The sequence below is a fragment of the Mesocricetus auratus genome, unplaced genomic scaffold, assembly GCF_017639785.1.
Source record: "Mesocricetus auratus isolate SY011 unplaced genomic scaffold, BCM_Maur_2.0 Super-Scaffold_100003, whole genome shotgun sequence".
Lineage (NCBI taxonomy): Eukaryota > Metazoa > Chordata > Mammalia > Rodentia > Cricetidae > Mesocricetus > Mesocricetus auratus.
The window spans coordinates 6149114-6169727 of record NW_024429188.1 but is presented as its reverse complement, the minus strand read 5'-3'; the positions used below and the strand labels follow the sequence as shown (position 1 = coordinate 6169727).

The 20614-nt window shown below is 41.6% G+C and overlaps 1 long non-coding RNA gene across 7 annotated transcripts in view; it reads left to right on the top strand.

Annotated features, from left to right (window-relative positions):
• The window catches only part of LOC110339377, a 40701-nt gene extending 22784 nt beyond the window's left edge, over nt 1-17917 (top strand). For 2 of the 7 annotated variants that reach the window (XR_002381508.2, XR_005876722.1), the window contains exons 2-9: nt 5496-6183; nt 7545-7633; nt 13710-13790; nt 14446-14593; nt 15112-15180; nt 16125-16205; nt 16297-16351; nt 17735-17917. This is a non-coding gene — a long non-coding RNA (uncharacterized LOC110339377). Of the gene's footprint in view, nt 1-5368; nt 6184-7544; nt 7634-13709; nt 13791-14445; nt 14594-15111; nt 15181-16124; nt 16206-16296; nt 16352-17734 lie in introns of those variants that run through there. The other 5 variants (XR_002381509.2, XR_005876723.1, XR_002381511.2 and 2 more) reach the window with 5 other exon arrangements.
• Nucleotides 17918-20614: the final 2697 nt, after the last annotated feature.

Here is a 20614-nt window from a genome sequence, read left to right as displayed (position 1 = left end):
GTCTGTGTATGTGTGTGTCAAGAGTATAAGATTATAGTGATGAGAATGTATTGTGCGCCACTGGCTTTGCTAGAACTTGCATTATTTTGTATGAATATTATAATCATGAAATAAGTTAGGTATCTTAACTAAGTTGGCTCTTGGCTTGATTCTCTGAGGCTAACTTCTTGTGAATAGCAAAGTGAACAGAATTGTTATTGTTGCTAAGACCTCTCTGATATACTTAGTTACCATATTCCTTTGTAGTTTGAAGGAAATTCTGGTAGCAAAATTCATTTTCATGGGTTAAGGTCAATTGCCATGCAGTAATTGTCTGGTTTAGACATTTATCTTCCTCAATTTACAAATGAGGTACCACCTGCAAATAAGAAGCTCCAAACCCAGAAGTTTCCGTTTCTGAAGTGTGTGCTTTGAAACTACGCCTTACTGTGTCTGCCTGTCCAATTCCTCTACTTCCCTCTTGTAGTAAGAACTGAAGTGTTCATCTTAAGACATTTCATTGATACTTCTTACAAGTTTTACCTAAAACACTAGGGAGGCCTTCACATATCTCAGTGCTTTATCAAAAAGGCCATTATATAGTGATGCAGTGTTTACCAATAGGAATATATTTTGAAACGGGTGCTGTTTGGTGATTTCTTCACTATGGAAACGTCCTATAGTGTGCTATGGCATCCCCAGATGATGTGCCATCACATATGTGATCTGCTGTTGAGAGAGGTACTTGTGCAGTGGATGAGACACATGTATAAATGAGCTGACCTGGACCCAGCAGTTGCATGCTCACTTCTTCACTCAACACTTTCATCACTGGGGGAGGTTACTGAATGCCTATAGGATTCATACATTAATTTGGATGAAAATCTAGGATACTGGTGTACTGTATTAGCCTGATAAAGATGCTATAACAGAATACCACACATCAGATGTGTGTTAGACTTTTCATCACTGAGAAAGAAGCACCAGAGAGAAACAGTTCAAAGAAAGATTCAGTTTGGCTCCCAGTTTGAGAGGTTTGAGTCTGTGGCTTGGTCTGCACTGCTGAGAGGCTGTGGTAAGCTAAGGCATCATAGCAGAGGATCCTGGAGGAGCAGAGCAGCTCAGCACATGGCAAGACATAGCCCTCAGCGGCACCCCCTGTTACAGCATACTTCGCGATGGATATATGCATATGTATGCATTGAGCTTAAGGCCTCACATGTTAGGCAAGTATTCAACCAAGAGCTATGTCCTCAGACCACTGTGTTGTTGGTTTTGGACAGTGTCTCACTAACTTATCCAGGCTACCCTTGAACTTGTGGTCTTTTCCCCTTAGCCTCCCAATGTTTAGGATGACAGGCCTGTACTATGGGGTCCAGCTACTTCAAAATTTCTGAGGAAACCCCATACTGTTTCCCATAATGACTATGCTAATGGACATTCCCAGAATCGCTGTGCAACAGTTCACTTGTTTCTAACCCTCCCCAACACTTGTTTTACTGTCTTTTTTACCATGGTCTTTCTAACAAATATGAATCTGTGTCTCACTGTGACATTCCTTTGTCTTTCCCCCAATGATTAATGATGTTAAGCACATTTTCATACACACTAACAATTTATAGGTCTTTTACTTTTCTCATTGCTGTTGGCAAATGGCTGAGAAGATGTAAGTTACAGGAAGAACTTACCTGCTTTGGCTCATAGTTTGAGGATGTACTCCATTGCTGGAGGGAAGACATGACTGCAGGAATGGTTTTGTGACTGTGGTGGCAAGGGTGGCAGACTGTGTGCTGCTTATAATCCAGTGTGCCAGGAAGGAAGGAGAGGAGGGAAAGGAGACAGGAGTGAGAGACAGACAGACAGACAGACAGACAATGAGATGCTTGGGGCTAAGCCTCTGATCCTCAGTGAACCACTTCCTCCACCAAGGTCTTGCCTTCTAAAGGTTCCACAACCCAAATATCACCAGCTGGGGATTAAGCGTGCCAACACAGGAGTCTGTGTGGGTGTATTTCACATTCAAACCCTAACAGTCTTCTCTGGAAAAATATTGATTCAAATCCTTTGCCTTCATTTTTTTCTGCACTGGGGATTGAACTAGGCTTCACACATGCTAAGTAAGTGATCTGTCACTGAGCTATTGATGCACATTCATGCCCCTCTGCTCACTTTTAATTGGGTTCTTTTCATCACTATTGAGTTGTCTAAATCCCTTATATACTAGGGGTGTTGACACTGTTGTATATGATATATGACAAATGTTCTCTGAGAACATTTCTGATGGACTCTGAGACAGTGAATGCTTTAACCTAATCAATAAATAATTGCTTGGGTTTATAGTATGATGGTATTATTAGGACATGGGTATATTTGGAGAATGTAGGTTTCTGAGGGCATACTCTTCTTCACTGCTCCCTACCCTCTCTTGCCCTGCCCCTGTCCCCCACCCCTACAACCTGGATGATATGAAATAAGCAACTTTTCTCTGCCATATTTTCTCTGGTAATGTAGACTTTTTTCGCACCATGTTGATTGTTTGTTCAGAAACTCTTTGATTTGGTGCAATTTCATTTGTATGTTTTTTGCTTATGTTGCCAGTGACTTAGGGGACACATAAAAAATATGATATAACCAATGTCCAGAAGCTTTTCTGTATGTTTTCTTCTATTAGTACCAGGTACTAAGTATAAGTCTTTAATTGATTTTGAGTTGGTTTTTGTGTATAGGGTGGGAAGATACTTTAATTTCATTCTTTTTATATAAACTAGAAACAAGGTTGTTTTACCTGTCAATCCCAGTTCCCTCTCTCTCCCCTCCTCCACTGCCCCTCACCAGCCCCCTATCCCATCCCCTTTCTGCTCCCCAGGGAGGGTGAGGCCCTCCATGGGGGATCTTCGAAGCCTGTCACATCATTTGGAGCAGGGCCTAGACCCTCCCCTGTGTGTCTTGGCTGAGAGAGTATCCTTCTATGTGGAATGGGCTCCCAAAGTTCATTTGTGTACTATGGATAAATACTGGTCCACTGTCAGAGGCCCTAAAGATTGCCCATGCCTCCGAACTGACACCCACATTCAAGGGGTCCGGGTTGGTCCTATGCTGGTTTTCCAGCTATCAGTCTGGGGTCCGTGAGCTCCCCCTTGTTCAGGTCAGCTGTTTCTGTGGATTTCTTCAGCCTGTTCTTGATCCATTTGCTCATCACTCCTCCCTCTCTGCAACTAGATTCCAAGAGTTCACCTCAGTGCTTAGCTGTGGGTGTCTGCCTCTGCTTCTGCCTCCATTAGCCACTGGATGAAGGCTCTAGAATGGCAGTTAAGGTAGTCATCAATCTCATTATAGGGAAAGGGCATTTAAGGTAGCCTCTCGACTATTGCTTAGATTCTTAGGTGGGGTCATCCTTGTATATCTCTAGACATTTCCTTAGTGCCAGATTCCTCTTTAGACCTATCATGGCTCCCTCTCTTATGGTGTCTCTTTTCTTGCTCTCTTGTAATTTGCCACTGACTGAATTTTCCTGTTCCCTTAATTTCTTTCTTATGCATGCTTTCCCAATTTATGCTAGAGACTTTGTGTTTCTGGCATCTGGGATGTGCCTATTTATTTCTGTGATTTGTTTTTATAATGCTGCATTGGTGTGTGTGTGTGTGTGTGTCTGTATGTCTGTGTCTGTGTGTGTTTGTACCATGCTGAGAATTTGGTGGGGTTGGTATTTGGGATATTTTGTCCATCACTTTCCCACTAAGATAAATCCTCAGCAGCCCTGTTCTTTTTTTTTTTACCATATGTAAGTGTATGTGTGCACACATGGTAGCTGCCATTTTGGATTTTCACTCCAAATTTTAAACTGATGCTGGCCTGCAGCTTGTACAGGAGGTGCCACTTTTATAATAAAGGCAGAGCTACAAGAAAGCGTCATAGGTTCCTGGGACTCAGATATGTCCTAATGGGAATTATTAATAAACAAACAAAAAAGAAGAGTCTATTTTCTTTCAGGTAAGGCTTGTTTGATAATTCTATAGAAATGTGGGTTAAAGTAGAACATGGATATCAAAATGAGTCTTAAAAGGAAATATATGATTTCTAAAAATTATATTTCTCCCATTTACTGTCTGTGTTCTCTGCTTTTCTTGTGTCACTTTCTCTGACCATTCATTATGTCAGGAAGAATCACTTGTTTGTACACAACAAAACCCTTCTAATGAGCACATAATAGTCTCAGTCCATGAGTGTGGGTGGATGAAAATGCATCTATCATCCATTTTCTATAATTCTTGACATTTTCTCCCTCACGGCTTTGAAAGATTCAGCTTTGGTTTCCCTGGCAACAATCATTATCTTTTTGCTTCAGCCTCTTAACAATGAACAACAAAGAGGAAGGTAGGCTATTACCTGTTCCCGGTTGCCAAGCACAATGTCCCTGCCTGAGCTGAATCACTCAATAGAGATGAGAAGCAGAGCTGTTACTAAGACAACAGAATTATGGATGCATCTCCTTGATGAGGCCCCATTTCTTCCCCTTCTTTCTCTCATACCAAGTAAGAAAGGGAGAACTCTGGGATAAAAATACTGGCAGTGAACAATGAAACCATGAAATGATGCTTTTCTCCATTTCAGTAATGGAGGGATTACTTTAGAATAACATTTAAAAAGCAAAAATAATGTTAGAATGAAAAGTTCTTTATAAAACATATGATAATTGATGTATACTTGAATGATATAAAACATATATAATATAAAATCAAACTATGTCAAAAATAATGACAATGTAAATAGAGTGCTTTGACTTATCAAAATCTCCAGTTGGACATCACAGAAAAGTGATATCTGAGCCCCATCCACCAAGATACTTATTAAGTACGTAAGTGATATGGCCATGAAATAAACACCAGTGTAAGATTCTGTGTGTGGACAGCCAAAAGGGAAGCTACCATCTAGAAGAAAAACCAGCCTTTAAGAATGTTGTGGGGTATGCACCAGAGAAAACTGCTCAGACATGGGTTTAAGTCAACAGAAAGTCATTTATCTGATCTGTGACTGCACTGAGTGTTCAGGATCCCAGTGTAGCCCCAAACCTTTCTCAGGGTGAGCTTTTAAGAACAAAAACAATATTCTGGGTTGACACACTTCAGTTAACAAGAACAGGTAACCAGAAGTGGAACTACAGGAGCCAAAAATCAAGGTTAGTGGCGTACAAATGGACTTTGAGTGCCCATCCCACAATGAGAGATGCTCTCTCAGCCTGGACTCTTGGGGGAGGGTCTAGGCCCTGCCCTGGATGAAATGACAGACTCTGGACATCGTCTATGGAGGGCCTCACCCTTCCTAGGGATCGGAGTGGGAATTGGGTGGGGGCTGGAGGAAGGGGTAGGAGGGGAGGGAGAGAGAGCTGGGATTGACCTGTGAAGCAAGCTTGTTTCTAATGTAAAAAAAAAATTACAAAAAAAATCAAGGTTAGTACTTTTAAGAGACTTTCTTGGAACAGTAGACTTTGATAAATTAACTTTGTTTTCATTTTGCAGGTGGTGCCATCTACATGCTGAATTTTGCAGCCTGAAGGGTGCATCCATCATGGATTCAGTTGTGCTAAGGTTTGGAGGCCTTCTAAAGTCTGAGGGTATGTTACAAAAGAAAAGAAAAATCTGACTTATTTCAAGAGTCAAGTTAGGTAAGGTATGGTGGTGCACACCTTTAATCCCAACATTCATAGTGCAGAGAGGCAGATGAATATCTGTGAGTTCAAGGTCACGCTGCTCTATGTGATGAGTTCCAGGTAATCAGAGCTGCATAGTGAGATTCTATCTCAAATAAATAAATACATATCAGATTAACCACACTTGAGAAAAATTCTCAGTTTGACTTGCCACACCCTCAAAAAATTATATTGAACTTGATATCGTCTAACTCCCTAAAACCCAAGGTCTGTGAAATATAAATTCTTTACTTTAGAAATGAACTTCAACACTTTCTTTTCTTATGTAGGCTCCTTGTACCTCAGTAACTTCAAGATTTGTTACAAATTGTATAGACAGTTGTGTTCAACCTAAAACATCAATTAGCCTGGAAATTAAAGCTCCAAATTGTATTACGTGGTTAAGATGAATTACTATTTGTACTTCTGCTAATTATTCTCTTTTTTCTTTGTTTTGAGATGGAGATCTGGCTTTATAACTCAAGTGGCTCATGGTTCTCTAGAGGAACAGAACAAATGTATGTATGTATGTATTTATGTATATGCACATATATATGCATATATACATGTATATACATAGATATTCATTGTGTTTGTGTGTGTATGTGTGTATGTGTGATTAGTGGTTTAAAATCTATGGTCTGATTGCTCTAACAATGACTGTCTCCTGGTGAAAAGTTCTAGAATGAATGTCTTAGCTGCTCTTTGTTGGGGGTAGCCATCAGAGAAGACTGCTTAGACATGGGTTTAAGCCAATAGAAAATCTATTAGTCAGCTTGCAACTACACTGAGTGTTTGGGATCCCAGCATAGCCCCAATCCTATCCCAGGGTGACTTTTAAGCACAAAAACTATGTCTTGGTTTGATATAAATCAGTTAACAAGAAGAATAGCTAGAAGCAGAACTACAGAAGCAAAATAGCAAGTTAGTACGTTTAGAGACTTTTCCAGGACTATGGACTTTGATGGATTAGGCCTTTGTTTTTAATTTTGACAGGTAGTGCTATCTATGTGCTGAGTTTTATGGCCTGAATAGCCCTTTCATCATGGAGTCAGTTGTGCTAAGGTCTAGGGCCTACTAAGTCTGGGGCCCTGTTATATTCCCCAATGGTCTTAGTGAATGAGTTAAACGATGTAGTCATCCTGCTCTAAAGAAGTTGAGTTGGCCCTAAAGACCATTAATTTCATTAAATATATAATTGGCCAAATAGATTTAGATGGGCCTGCTGCTAATCCAATCAGAATGAGAAGTAAAGGCCTAGCCAGTGCTGATATCAGAGTAGTTAGCAAGGGAGCCACAAGAAGATGGACTGGTACAAATTTTATGATTAATGTCTGTGGTGGTTTGAAAGATGGCCTCTAAATGGAGTGGCACTAGTAGGAGGTGTGACCTTGTTGGAGTAGGTATGGCCTTGTCGGAGGAAGTGTGTCACTTTGAGGGTGGGCTTTGAGGTCTCCTATGCTTAAGCTGTGCCCAGTATTACAGTTCACTTCCTGTTGCCTGTCAGTCAAGATGTAGAACTCTTAGCTCCTCCTCCAGCATTACCTCTGCCTGCTTGCCACCCACTGGGATGAAAATAGACTAATCCTCTGAACTGTAAGCTAGCCTCAGCTGAATGTTTTCCTTTATGAGAGTTGCTGTGGTCATGCTGTTCCTTCAGAGCATTAGAAAAGCTAACTAAGGCAATCTCTTTTGTAGTTTTCTCCAGCCATGACAAGTTTTTTTTCCAATTACTTCTGATTGATTGCCATAGAAACAGCAGGTTTTCTCCAAAGCCATATAGTCCCCCTTATCTCATGAGAAATAAGTCTGAGGCTCTCCTCTAATTTTGTGTGACCATTCCTGCAAGGGACTTTAACTGTTGTTTTAATATCTCTAGGTCCTGATCAACCTGTCTACTCAGTTTGGGAATCATCAGAAGAGGCACATTTAGTCAAACCATTGGTACACGCCCACCAAGTCGTCTCGGTAATTGCTGTTATCCAGATGAATTAACCCATAAGGCAGAGTAGCAGGCATCAGAATAAGGGCAAGTATATAGGTTAAAGGTTTTGTACATTAGACAAGTTTCATCCCCTTGTAAGTCCTCAAACATTAATCTAGGCTGTCACCATCACAGTGAGTTGTCAGTCAATGGGCTGACAGTTTTGTTAGTTCCTAACCCTATGTAGTGTCTAAGCATAACCAGCAATCCTGGCTGACTTTTGGATGGGAATAATTAACTCTATCCCCAGGTTTTTCCTGTTTCCCTAAGACCAGAATCTTTTTAAAGGAATTTTTCAGGAAGCCTCAGTTTTACAACCCCAGTCTTTACAATGGAAACTCCCTTGTTTCTGGAAACTAGGGGTCCAGCTGTAGTGTTGTAAACTCTGTATTTCTATCTTAGAAGACAAATTCCCATCTTTCTTTTTCTCTAACACAACCAGACACTTAGTGTGGACCTCAGCAAGTAAAGGTCAAGATGGAATATAAATTGCTGGTCTGTAGTCACACTAGCTAATGCTTTCCCTGTGTCTGTCTTCCTCAGTTTCCAGTCCAGGCCTGAGTGCAGTGGGGGGGGGTCCAAATGAGAGACCAACACCCCAATAAACTCTGGGGAACCTGACTTCATCCAAGACCTGACCTGCTAAGGGAGATAAAAGTGCTTGCCAGTTTTTATAGATAATCTTTTTTGGGTGGGTAGAAGTGTTCCCCACTCAGACTGAAACTGTTCAAATAGCTTCAACTCTCCAGTAACTGGTCCCCTGGTTTGGCCTCCTCCTAGCAATGAGATCCAACAATGTCCCAGCTATCATAGCCAAATCCTCTCAATTAATGGCCAGAGCTTTAGACATGTATATAGACTTCAGAGTTCTTGGCAGGTTAAAAAGAATAAACAAGACGTTAAAAGAAAATCTTACAAAACTCTCATTAGAGTCCAGAGGAGGATGGATAGACCTCCGCCCTTTGCTTTGCTTTGCCCTGCTTTATCTCATATTAGGGTGAGATTTACCCTCCGTGAGGCTATGTTTGGAAGACCTCCCCCACTGCTTCCCAGGCTTAGAAACTAGCAACTGGCAGGAACTATTTAACCATTCCTTTCTCAAGTCACTACACCCTCCAATTCTCCATACAGGCTATTCATTTAACTATCTGAGTCCATCACAAATTTCTCCTTGTTCAAGTACAGTGATACCATCTGGGTCAACTGAGTAGCCAAAGGGGCACTTAAACTAGCCTGGAAAGGGCCCTACAAAGCAATTCTTTTTACTCCTATGTCATTGAAGGGAGCTGGCATCACAACACCTAGGTCAAGAAAACAGAAGCCACAGATGCAGGTGCCAAATGGACTGTCTCTGGACTATGGACCCATTGAAATGAAGGTTTCATTGGGTCCTGAGCTCTTCTACTCCCTGAGTCTTATGTTTTGCACTTTGGGTATGAATACATGGTCATGGTCCAACCCCCACTGTCCTCAGATACAGAGAAGGTATTAGCTAGTATGACTACAGACTAGGGCTCTCTGTTTTTGATTTACTTGAGCACAAACTCGCATCTGGCTGAGGCATCCCACACTAGGCTGTCCAGTCTATGTATAGTACGCCTTGATCTGAGCAACTCAGAAAGTTTTGTGAACCTTAGATAAGTAGCTTGGTGAACGTCAGTTACCAGAGACCTGCCAGTTGTTTCTGGGAGAATGTTTCCCTCTGGTGTCCTCCGTTATCCTGTGGGTTTGAGCTGTCCATTTCTTCTTTACCATGGAGTCACAGGCAGCACTGAGTCAAGGGTCTGTCATCAGAAGTTTGTCATCAATAGTTTGTTGGACAGCCTTGTCAGTGGGCTGGCAGTAGAGTACAGCAATTTGTAGGGGAAGCCAAATAGCCTCTAGGAAAGCCACTATTTTCTAGTATTCTGTTTCCCAACAGTGACAAAACCTCTTTTTCTATAGATCGTATATGGACATGTGTGGTAGTAAAAGCATAGTGATGGTCCATGTATGTGTTGGTGCACTGTCCTTTTCTCCAACTGAGAACATGGGCCAGATAGGTCAGTTCTCTCTGGGCTGAGGTACTTGACTTGGGCCCAAATCAACTCACTTAAAGTAACTGCTGTAGCTCCCATGCACCTGGTCTCATCTTTCATCTGACAGTTAGGGATGAGCACCTGCAGGTTATCATCAGGCAAGAGGGTAACAGGATTGATGGTGGGGGCTCTCTCAAGCCAGACTCAAGGATGGGTCACAGAGTCATTAGGCAGCCAGCCAGCATTGGAGCTCCTCAGAGCAGGGCCTCAACCATGTTGTGCTGTGCTGTGAGTATGCGATCTTGACCCAGAGTTAACTTGTTTTGTTTGCTTGCTTCCTTTTTATTTGAATAGCAGTAGCTGCCACAGCTCTTAGACAGGTGGGCCATCCTGTGGCTACAGGGTTCAATCATTGGGACAGGCATGTCAAATGGCTTTTCCATGAACCCAAAGTTTAAGTTAAAACCCTTTTATAGTGTCTTTTTTTGTGGACAAAGATGAAAAGATTTTGACATCTGTAGTGGTAGGACTGGAGTCAAAGTCAGAGCTGTTTTTCAAGCCTCAAATGTCTTTTGTTTAGTCTAAGTTCAAATTAGGGATTCGGTACCCTCTTTGTGCTGGTATATAGAGGTTTTGCTATTTCCACAAACTCTGGTATCCAGGGGCAGCAATAGCCAGCTGTACCTAGGAACTCTTGAACCTGTGTCTTAGACTTTGGAGTTGGGGTCTGAAGGATGGCAGCAATCCTACTCTGAGACAGGCTCCCCCCCTTTTTTTCAATCCCTAGTACCAAAGAGTTTTATTTTATTTTATTTTTTATAAATTTTTCTTCAAATTAGAAACAATCTTATTTTACATATAAATCCCAGTTCCCTCTCCCTCCCATCCTCCCATGCCCCCACCGAACCCCCATCCCATCTCCATTCTACTCCCCAGGAAGAGTGAGGCCTTCCATGAAGGATAATCAAAGTCTGTCACATCATTTGGAGCAGGGTCTAGGCCCTCCCTTTTGTGTCTAGGCTGAGAGAGTATCCCTCTATGGGGAATGGGCTCCCAAAGTTGATTCATACACTAGGGATAAATATTGGTTCCACTTACAGAGGTCCCAGGCCTCCTAACTGACACCCACGTTCAGGGGTCCCCAGCTGTCAGACTGGAGTTCATGAGCTCCCACTTGCTCAGGTCAGCTGTTTCTGTGGGTTTCCCCATCTGGGTCTTGACTCCTTTGCTTATCACTCCTCCCTCTCTGCAACTGGATTCCAGGAGTTCAGCTCAGTGCTCAGCTATGAATCTCTGCTTCTGCTTCCATCAGCTACTGAATGAAGGCTCTAGAATAGCCTATAAGGTAGTCGTCAATCTCATTATAGGGGAAGGGCATTTAAGGTAGCCTCTCCACTATTGCTTAGATTCTTAATTGGGGTCATCCTTGTGGATCTGTGGACACATTCCTAGTAGCAGATTTCTCTTTAAATGTATAATGGTTCCCTCTATTATGGCATCTTTTCTTGCTCTCCTCTATTCTACCCTGGACTCAATCTTCCTGATCCCTCATGTTTTCCTTCCCTCCTCCTCTTCTCCTCTCCTCTTTCTTCTCCCTCCCTTCCCACTCCCCCCATACTCCCAATTTGTTCAGGAGGTATTGTCCCTTTCCCATTCTGTGGGGTCCATGTAGAGACAGACTCCTTTTGCTGGTAGCCAAGATGGGTAGCCTTCTACAAAGTAGGGCTTTCTTAGCTGACATTCTGTAGCCCAAGGTCTATAACTCTTGTAGCAGTCCTCAGTGGCCCTTTTATAATCTGTTTTTCCAGGAAAAATTCTCATGGAAGGGCAGGAATTCTGCATTTAATGTATTTAAATCTTGAGGCAACTTGGTCCAGGTACGTTGCCTGCTATAACCTCCTTCTGGGTCTGTCCATTTAAAAGGAAAGGTGGGTTGGCTCATCTCTGCCAATGGGAAGCAGAAGAATGCATCTTTCAGGTCCAAGACAGTATACACCTGTTTCTCTGAAAGAATCAGACTTATGTGAATCGGAGGTCCCAGGTGTCTTCACAGGCAGGAGAACTGTATTCCAGGGTGACTGGCAGGGGACCAGGATTCCTGTCTCTTCAGGACAGGTAATATCGACTGCAATTTCCCCTTTTGTGTCCAGGGTCACTGGGTATTGATTGATCTGGACATGGGTAGCTGAACTGGCTAGTCGAACAATTACAGGAACTTGGTGTTTCGTCAGTCCTGGAGGGTTTCTGCCCATACCCCCAAGACTCTTTGTTGTGAATTTGAGAGATAGTCAAATGTACCTTTTGATTGGAGGCAGAACTTTCAGCTAGGAGATATTTGTAGCTAGTCTTTCTCTGTCCTGCAAGCTCCTAAATCATAACATCAATACTTATTATTAATTATGAACATTTTGCCGATAGTGTAGGCTTGTTTCTAACTTGCTGTTATAACTTGAATTAACTCTCTGCCTCATGGCTTTATTACCTCGTCCCCATAGTGCCGGTCCTGCTCACTGTATGTCTCCCTGGCCTTTCCTGTATGTCTTCACAGCCTTTTCTCTGCCTCAACATCCTGCTATTATTAAACCAATCCAAGTGGTACATTTTGACAGTGTTCAAAAGATTATTTTACAACAGATATTCTTCTGACAGAGGGTAAGACACTAAAATTTTGCTGGGTATCTGTAAGTTTAACTGTGTCACATCATCAGAGAAGATGACTGTGGCTTCAGTTTATGCAAAGGTCTTGTACTAATCAGATCTGTGTTGCTGAACACCTTTTGAGCTACCTCAAGCAATTGAGATCTACTTATTCCTCTGAATTTTTTTTATTTATTTTTCAGTTTAAATTTAGATTAGAAACAAGGTTGCTTCACAAGTCAGTTTCAGGTCCCTCTCCCTTTCCCTCCCCTCCTCCCTTGCCCTCCTCCCAACCCACCCATTATCCCCTCATTTCCCCAGGGAGGGTGAGGCCCTCCATGGGGGTGTCCATAGTCTGTCATTTCATACAGGGCAGGGCCTAGACCCTTCCCCAAGTGTTCAGGGTGAGAGTGCACCTCACATTGTTGGATGGGAGTCCTAAGTCCTTGTGTATACTCGGGATAAATACTGATCTACTACCCAAGGCTCAATAGATTACCTAGGCCTCCTCACTGACACCCACATTCAGGGGATCTTGATCAGTCCCATGCTGGATTCCCAGGCTGATGCCTGGGATTCAAGAGTTAACCTTTGTCAGGTCAGCTGTTTCTGGGGGTTAAACCAGCCCAGTCTTAATCCCTTTGGTCATCAGTCCTCCCTCTCTGTTACTGGCTTTCTTGAGTTCAGCTCAGTACTTAACCATGGGAGTCTGCCTCTTCTTCCGTCAGCCACTGAATGAAGGTTCTGTTTCCCAGACTCTCTGGCCATGGGATTGTAGGCTGCCACTCCCCAGATCTATGTCTAAAATCCATATATGAGAGAGTACATGCCATGTTTCTCTTTTTGTGACTGCGTTACCTCACTCAGGATGGTTTCTTCTAGTGTCATCCATTTGCCTGCAAATCTCAGGATTCCATTGTTTTTTTTCTGCTGAATAGTACTCCATTGTGTAAATGTACCACATTTTCTCTATCCACTCTTCAGTTTTCCTTTGAATTTTTAAACTTAAATAACTTTTTAAATATCTGGGACCCAACTGGGTAACAAAGGAAATCTTTGTAGCAGCTGTCTCTAATCCATCTAAAAAGAACCTAGTAAAAATTGTCTCCTTGGTTTATATTGGTCAGAAGGGAAAATCTGTTCTATCCACACTGCATTGTCCGGCAGTGACCCTCCTGCCTGGCCTGGGGGTGATTTTTTTTCAGAGAAAGGTAGGTTTTGAGTTTTTCAATTATGCAGATTACTGGCAAAAATGGAGTTATAAAACATGAAAGAGGAAGGAATGTAACTTTTTTTCCTTTGGGCTCAGCCCAGGAGAACTGTTCCCCTTCCTATGGGCTTTTTAGGAAGCAATTTACACCTTGGGGAATCTTGGGGATCTAATTTCTCCTCCCTTTGTGCTTAGATGTCAGGGTACCCTCAAGATGAAAGGTCTGACCTTCATCACTTTCACCTGGGGACCAGGACCAACCCTGACCATGAGCAAGTAAGTCAAGTGATGAAACAGGTAAGCACTCTGCAAGTGGAGCAAACAGAACTTTTTAAGTGGAGCTTCTCTAGACAATCTGGCAGGGCCAAAAGGATTTGAGTCCCCAACAGGAAGGAGCACAGGTATTATGCATCTGGGGCAAGGGATGTCTCACACTAGAGATAAACACACACACACACACACACACACACACACACACACACACACAGAGAGAGACAGACAGACAGACAGACAGAGAGAGAGAGAGAGAGAGAGAGAGAGAGAGAGAGAGAGAGAGAGAGAGAGAGAGAGAGAGGTGTGGCCACCATACCCAAACAGACAGTGGTATCCAGTGATGTGTTGCAGAATATTTCTTTATACTGTGTGAAGCTATGTCACTATGTTTGGTTTAATAAAGAGCTGAATGGCTAATAGCTAGACCAGAAGAGGTTAGACAGGGCTTCTGAGGACAGAGGGGAAGGAAAAAGGAGGGTCACCAGCTGGCTGCAGAGGGAGTAAGACATACAGGAGGAAAGGAAAAAACCATGAGTCACTTGACAACATGTAGATGAATAGAAATGGGTTAATTTAAGTTATGAGTTAGTGGGACAAACCTAAGCTATAGGCTAAACATTAATAATTAATAATAAATCTCCATGTCATTGTTTGTGAGCTGATGGTTCCTGACAAGAAAGTTCATCAACAGTGATGTAGATGTCATGTGGATTCCAGACACTGAATCAGCAGCTGTGTCAGACCTCTCCTATGTGTCCCAACAGAAGGTGCCTTAACCAGGCTCACCTCTGGAAGTGACAGACCAGGTGACTTTCTAGTTTATTTTTGGGTGGAGGTGTCAGGTTCCTCCAAGTCTTTAGACAGCAATTGATCCAAGGGAATCTTGGGGATGTGAAACTCAGGTTGCCCACCCCCTAGGAGTCCTTATACCACCACACTCTTCCCTGCTCCAGGGGGCTCTGAGACACCCTCCTCAGTGTCTCAAGGTTTGGAGTCTGGAGATCTTAGTGGAACCTCCAGAAATGTTGTGGGGTACTCACCAGAGAAGACTGCCCAGACATGGGTTTAATCTAACAGAAAGTCTTTATTAGCTGTCCAGTGACTGCAATGGATGCTCTGGATCCCAGTGTAGCCCTGAGCCTTTCTCTTGGGGGAGCTTTTAGGCTCAAAAACCATGCTCTGGGTTGACATACTTCAGTTAACAAGAACAGTTAGCCAGAAGCAGAACTACAGAAGCCAAAAAGCAAGGTTAGTACATTTAGAGACTTTCCCAGAACTATGGACTTTGATGGGTTAGGTCTTTTTTTTTTTTCATTTTTGGCAGGTGGTGTTGTCTGTGTGCTCAGTTTTGCAGCCAGAATGATACTTCCATCATGGAGTCAGTTTTGCTAAGGTCTGCTTGGGAGCCTAATGAGGTCTGGGGCCCTGTTACAGTTTTCAGTATGTGTGAGAATCCCAGAGAAATAGGTTCTAATACCAATGGAGTAATGAACTTGCCAATGAGAGTGAGGGCAAGCAGGCAAAGAGCTAAGCTTACTTCTTTTTTTTTCCTTTTTTTTCTTTTGGTTTTACGAGACAGGGTTTCTTTGTATTGTTTTGGAGGCTGTAGGTCCAGCCAAGCCTCGAACTCACAGAGATCCGCCTGCCTCTGCCTCCCGAGTACTGGTATTAAAGGCTTGCACCACCACAGCCCGGCTTCTAAGCTTACTTCTTTAATGTCCTTTATATAAGCTACCACCCAAAGGTGTGGCCCAGGTTTAAGATGGGTCTTCCCATTTCAAATGATCCAATCAAAAAAATTCCTTACAGGTGTATCCAGCAGCTTAGGTTTTATTTTATTCCAAATGTAGTCAAGTTGACAACCAAGAATAGCCATCACAATTCCACCCCTTGTCAGCTTGACACAACATCACATCTTCTTATGTTATCCTTAATTTCTAAATGAAAATTATAACCAGGTCATGATTATTGGATGCTGATTCAAAACATATACTGCCTTCTGGAGAACACTGTCCCAACCCTCCAGACTGCTGCTACCTAGTGGGCACTGTAACTGTGTCTTCAAGAGGACATTACATCTTTCTATCAGGCCAGCTGCTTCGGGACTACATAGTGAACTCTAGGTCAGCCAGGGCTGTATAGAAAGACCCTATCTCAAGTAAGTAAATACATGAATATATATCATGTTAGACACATTTGGGAAACATTCTCAGGTTGATAGGGTTTTCTCCCCAACTATATTGAACTTAATGTCTGCTAAGTCCCTAAAACACAAGGTCTGGAAAATAAAAATTCTTAACTTTAGAAAAGAAAGTGACATTTTCCTTTCTTCTGTAGGCTCCTAGTACCTGGGTAGCTGTCAAGGTTTGTCACACATTGGATACACAGTTAGATTCAACCTAAATCATCAATTAGCCTGTAAGTTAAAGATGGATTACATGGTAAAGATAAATTAGTATTTATGCTAATTCTTACTAATTCTCTTCTATTTTGTTTCCTTTTGGGATAGAGGCTTGGTTTTATAGCCAAAGTGGCCTGAGTTTCTTGAGTGACTGAAAATCTAGGTATGTGTCACCACATCTGACTTAATTTTTCTCATTGGTCTTAAGTTATGTTCTGAAATATTAAAGATGTGTTACATTTGTTTATGCTGTGTAACATTTCTTTAATGATGCAACAATATGAAGCATTCTTTTATGTTGCATTTGTTTAACTCTGTAAAGATGTGTTACTTTGCCTGTCTAGAATAACTGATTGATTGATCTAATAAAGAGCTGAATAGCCAATGGCAGGGCAGAAGAAAGGATAGGCAGGGCTGGCAGGCAGAGAGAATAAACAGGAGAATAAATCTGGGAGGAAGGATCAAGGAACGCGGAAAAACAGGAGAGGAGAATGCCAGGGACCAGCCACCCAGCAACACAGATTTGCCATGAAGTAAGAAGTAAAGAAATGTAAGTATATAGGATAAAGATAAAAGCCTAAGGCAAAAGGTAGATGGGATAATTTAAGAAAAGCCAACTAGAAAGAAGCCAAGCTGAGGCCAGGTGTTTATAAGAAAGAATAAGCCCCCATGTGTTTAGTTGTGAGCTGGGTGCCAGGTCCCCAAATATCCAAAGATCCAATAGCCAAAGGAGTAACAGTAAAACAAAATAGAACAAAAACAAAATCCAAAAAACCTGCGTTTTGATGTACCAACATGAGGATTAAATATCCCTATGGCCTGAGAAAGCTGAACAAAGGGGGGGAAAGATATGTGTCGCCTTTAAGAAATTCTGACTCAAAGAAGAGAATGTAAACAGCTGTTTTCATGATAAATAGAATTTAAAAACTAAGTAAAAAAAATCCTGCCACAGTGCAGAGCACTGGCATTCGATAGCTGGGGGCTTGAATGCAGTTCCTGGTCAAATGCACCTTTTGACCAGGCCTTGAGATTTAGCCTTGGCTCTCACAAACATAGAAGCAGGCAGAGCCAACCAATGAAGAGCCCACCTGTAGCTTAGCAGTTTAAAGTTTGCTCACATGGTCAAAAAAGCCTAAATAATATAGGTCCAGATGGGGGGGGCACCTCTAAACAGGTTCCAGTGTGTTTTGTGATGTGCGTAGGCTTAAGAAAGAAATAAAAGGAGTATAGACAGTAAGAGAAAGAAATAGTTTAAAAATGATAAAGTTTATAAAGAGAGAGTAAAAGTAATATAAAAGAAAAAGCCACATAACAATGGAAATACACAGGGAGTATGGATCCTATATAAACAATATTGTGTTGATTTTGAATTTTTTGATTGTTGATAAGCAAACAACAGCTGACAAAAGATGTGGGATTGAAAGGACTTGAAATAAACCAGGCTAGATATTTTAAGAATGACTTAACTTTAAAATGGCAACAAAAAAATTTGTCAAATGAAAGTTAAAAATGCTTTGGAGAAAATGTTTTGCTTTTGTTTCCACAGGATACAAGAGACTGTGGATTCGTTCCAGATTAAGGCGGAACAGCTTTGACTAGGGGGAGACTTCCTGAAACTTGGCAGGTGATATCTATCAAAGGTTACTGCTGGCCAGGCTGTGGTGGCACACACCTTTAATCCCAGCACTCGGGAGACAGAGGCAGATATATCTCTGTGAGTTCAAGGCCAGCCTGGTTCCCTGAGTGGGTTCCAGGACAGGTTCCAAAGCTACAGAGAAATCTTGTCTCAAAAACAAAACAACAATAACAAAAAAAGTTACTGCTGGTCTTCCCAGGACTTGACCATTATCTCAGTTTTTCTCAGGAACCCCTAAAGATGCTTTGTTCACAGACAATAGGAAGCAGTCTAGAGAAAATGATGTCCACATTCCCAACAAATGGTGTGGGTGGCTGTTGGTTATTTGAGGGGTTATGGATGTTTGTTATTAGGGAAATATAGTATATTGATACAAATTTAAAGTTATTTTGTTACACTTTATATATGTTTCTACTCTTGTCTTAAAATGAACCTATGCAGTTCATTTTAAAATTTAAGGTAATATTCTAGTTTTTTTTAAAGATGTGTTGCTTTTTTAAAGATTTATTTATATATTATGTACACAGTTCTGCCTATATGTATGGTTGCCAGCCAGAAGACGGCACCAGATCTCATAACAGATAGCTGTGAGCCACCATGCAGTTGCTGGGAATTGAAGTCAGGACTTCTGGAGAGCAGCTAGTGCTCTTAACTGATGATCCATCTCTCCAGCACCACTATTCTAGTTTTTAAAAGCTATTATTAAAAACTATGTAGTATAATCAAGAAACATAGGTTAGTAGTCATCTGTAACAATCAAATTTATAGATATGTTTGGTATGTTTTCAAGATCATACAGAGATATATTTTAGATAGATGGTCTTCAAACACTTCAAAGACCCATAGAATATGACATTTAAAATGTTTTGTTAATATAGGGTTTTTCATGGCAATGTGACATGTCTGCTCTTGGCAGCACCAGTTTACTTCAGATGAAGAGCATTGAAAAAACTCCTTACAGAGTTTGCTTTCATTGTGGCAAGGTTAGCCACTGGGCAAAGAAACTGCTTTTGCCTTGACTGATTGACAGTATGCTGTATAAACTGGACATGCAGGGCCCACACGAAAGTGACTGCTAAACTTCACCAAAACAAGGTGGGATGGTCTTTTAGGGTTCCTGTTTCACAAAAGAGTCTACCAGATATTCTGCAGGACAAAGAGGAAAGCAACTGATGAATTTTACCAATACAAGGTGAGGCAATCCTTCAAATTTCCTGCTTCACTGAAAAGTTTACGAGATACCCTAGGCATGTAGCCCGAAGTTGGATGCCCCAACATTGCAGAACTTTTGGTTACTGTCCAGGAAGCAAGATGTCTCTGTTGTTAGGTATTATTACATCCTTTTGGGTCTTTGATGGATTTGAAGACTAGTTATAGTTGCACTTTTAGTTATAATTAAAAGTAAATTAGGCATAAAAGTTTGATTTCACTAAGATAGGATAGATAACAGTATTTTCTCTGAAAATGCTAAATACTAATGGACTGAATGTTGTAAATATAATTCTTACATGATAACTTTTGTTGTATATAGTTTTACTATGTTAAAGTTAAAACCTTTCATTTTTATTTAGACAAAAAGGGGGCAATGTTATAGAACATTAGTTAAAGATGTGTTACATTTGTTTATGTGGTGGAACATTTCTTTAATGATGCAAAGATGTTTGAATTCTTTTATGTTGCATTTGTTTAACTGTAAAGCTGTGTCACTGTGCCTGTCTTGATTGATCTAATAAAGACCTGAACGGCCAGTAACAAGGGAGGAGAAAGGAAAGGTGAGGATGGCAGGCAGAGAGAATAAATAGAAGGATAAATCTGGGAAGAATGATCAAGGAATGAGAAAAGGCTACACATTAAGCCTGGCGTAAGGAATAAAGAAAGGTATAGAGGATAAAGATAAAAGCCCAAAAGCAAAAGGTAGATAGGATAATAAAGTTAGAAAAGCTGGCTAGAAACAAGCCAAGCTCAGGTTGGGCATTCATAAGAAAGAATAAGTCTCCGTGTGATTATTTGGGAGCTGGATGGCAGGCCTGCTGAAGAGGCAAATATCCAAGAGCCAAAAGAGTTTAAAAAAAAAGCAGAATTACAAAGTTATATTCTTTGAGGCTGAAAGACTATTTTGTTAGAGTTTAAATGACCCCCACCCCCAAGGTAGGCAAGCAGTAAAAGCAGTAAATCTCAGAAGCTGCCTGGAGGAGAAAAGAAGAAGTGGGGGGAGGCATGGTGTTTGAGCTAAGCAGGCAGGCATGGAGGTCAGACACACACTGACAAGAGAGACAGGAAGACTTTAGAGCAAGAGTACAGAATCCCAAAATGCCAGAAGAAGCATTCTTAGGACTTGGCGGACATCTGCAAGATAAACTAAAGAAGAAGGAAATGTTGGATTCTGAATGTTGACAGGGCCAAAGAGTCTTATGGCAACCTCCTTGCAGCCTGTAGGGACTATGATAGGGGAGGGCAGGAATTTGGAAAAAAAGTACAGTATCTCATTTTTGGTTTTTGTTTTTATTTTGAGACAGAGTTTCACTATGTGGCTCTGACTGTCCTGAAACTCACTGGGTAGAACCAGACTGGCCTTGAACTCACATAGATCTGCCTCCCTTTCAGGTGCTAGGATTAAAGGCATGCACCTACATGCCCAGGTCAATGTATGTCTTTAGAATGACTTAGTGTGTCTTCCTAGCAGTTGTCCCTCATTCTGGTACCTTGACCTGCTCAACTGGAGTGTAAGTCTCTGTAGCTTTTGAGGCTGTCCTGGAACTCGCTCTGTAAACCAGGCTGGCCTCCAGCTCA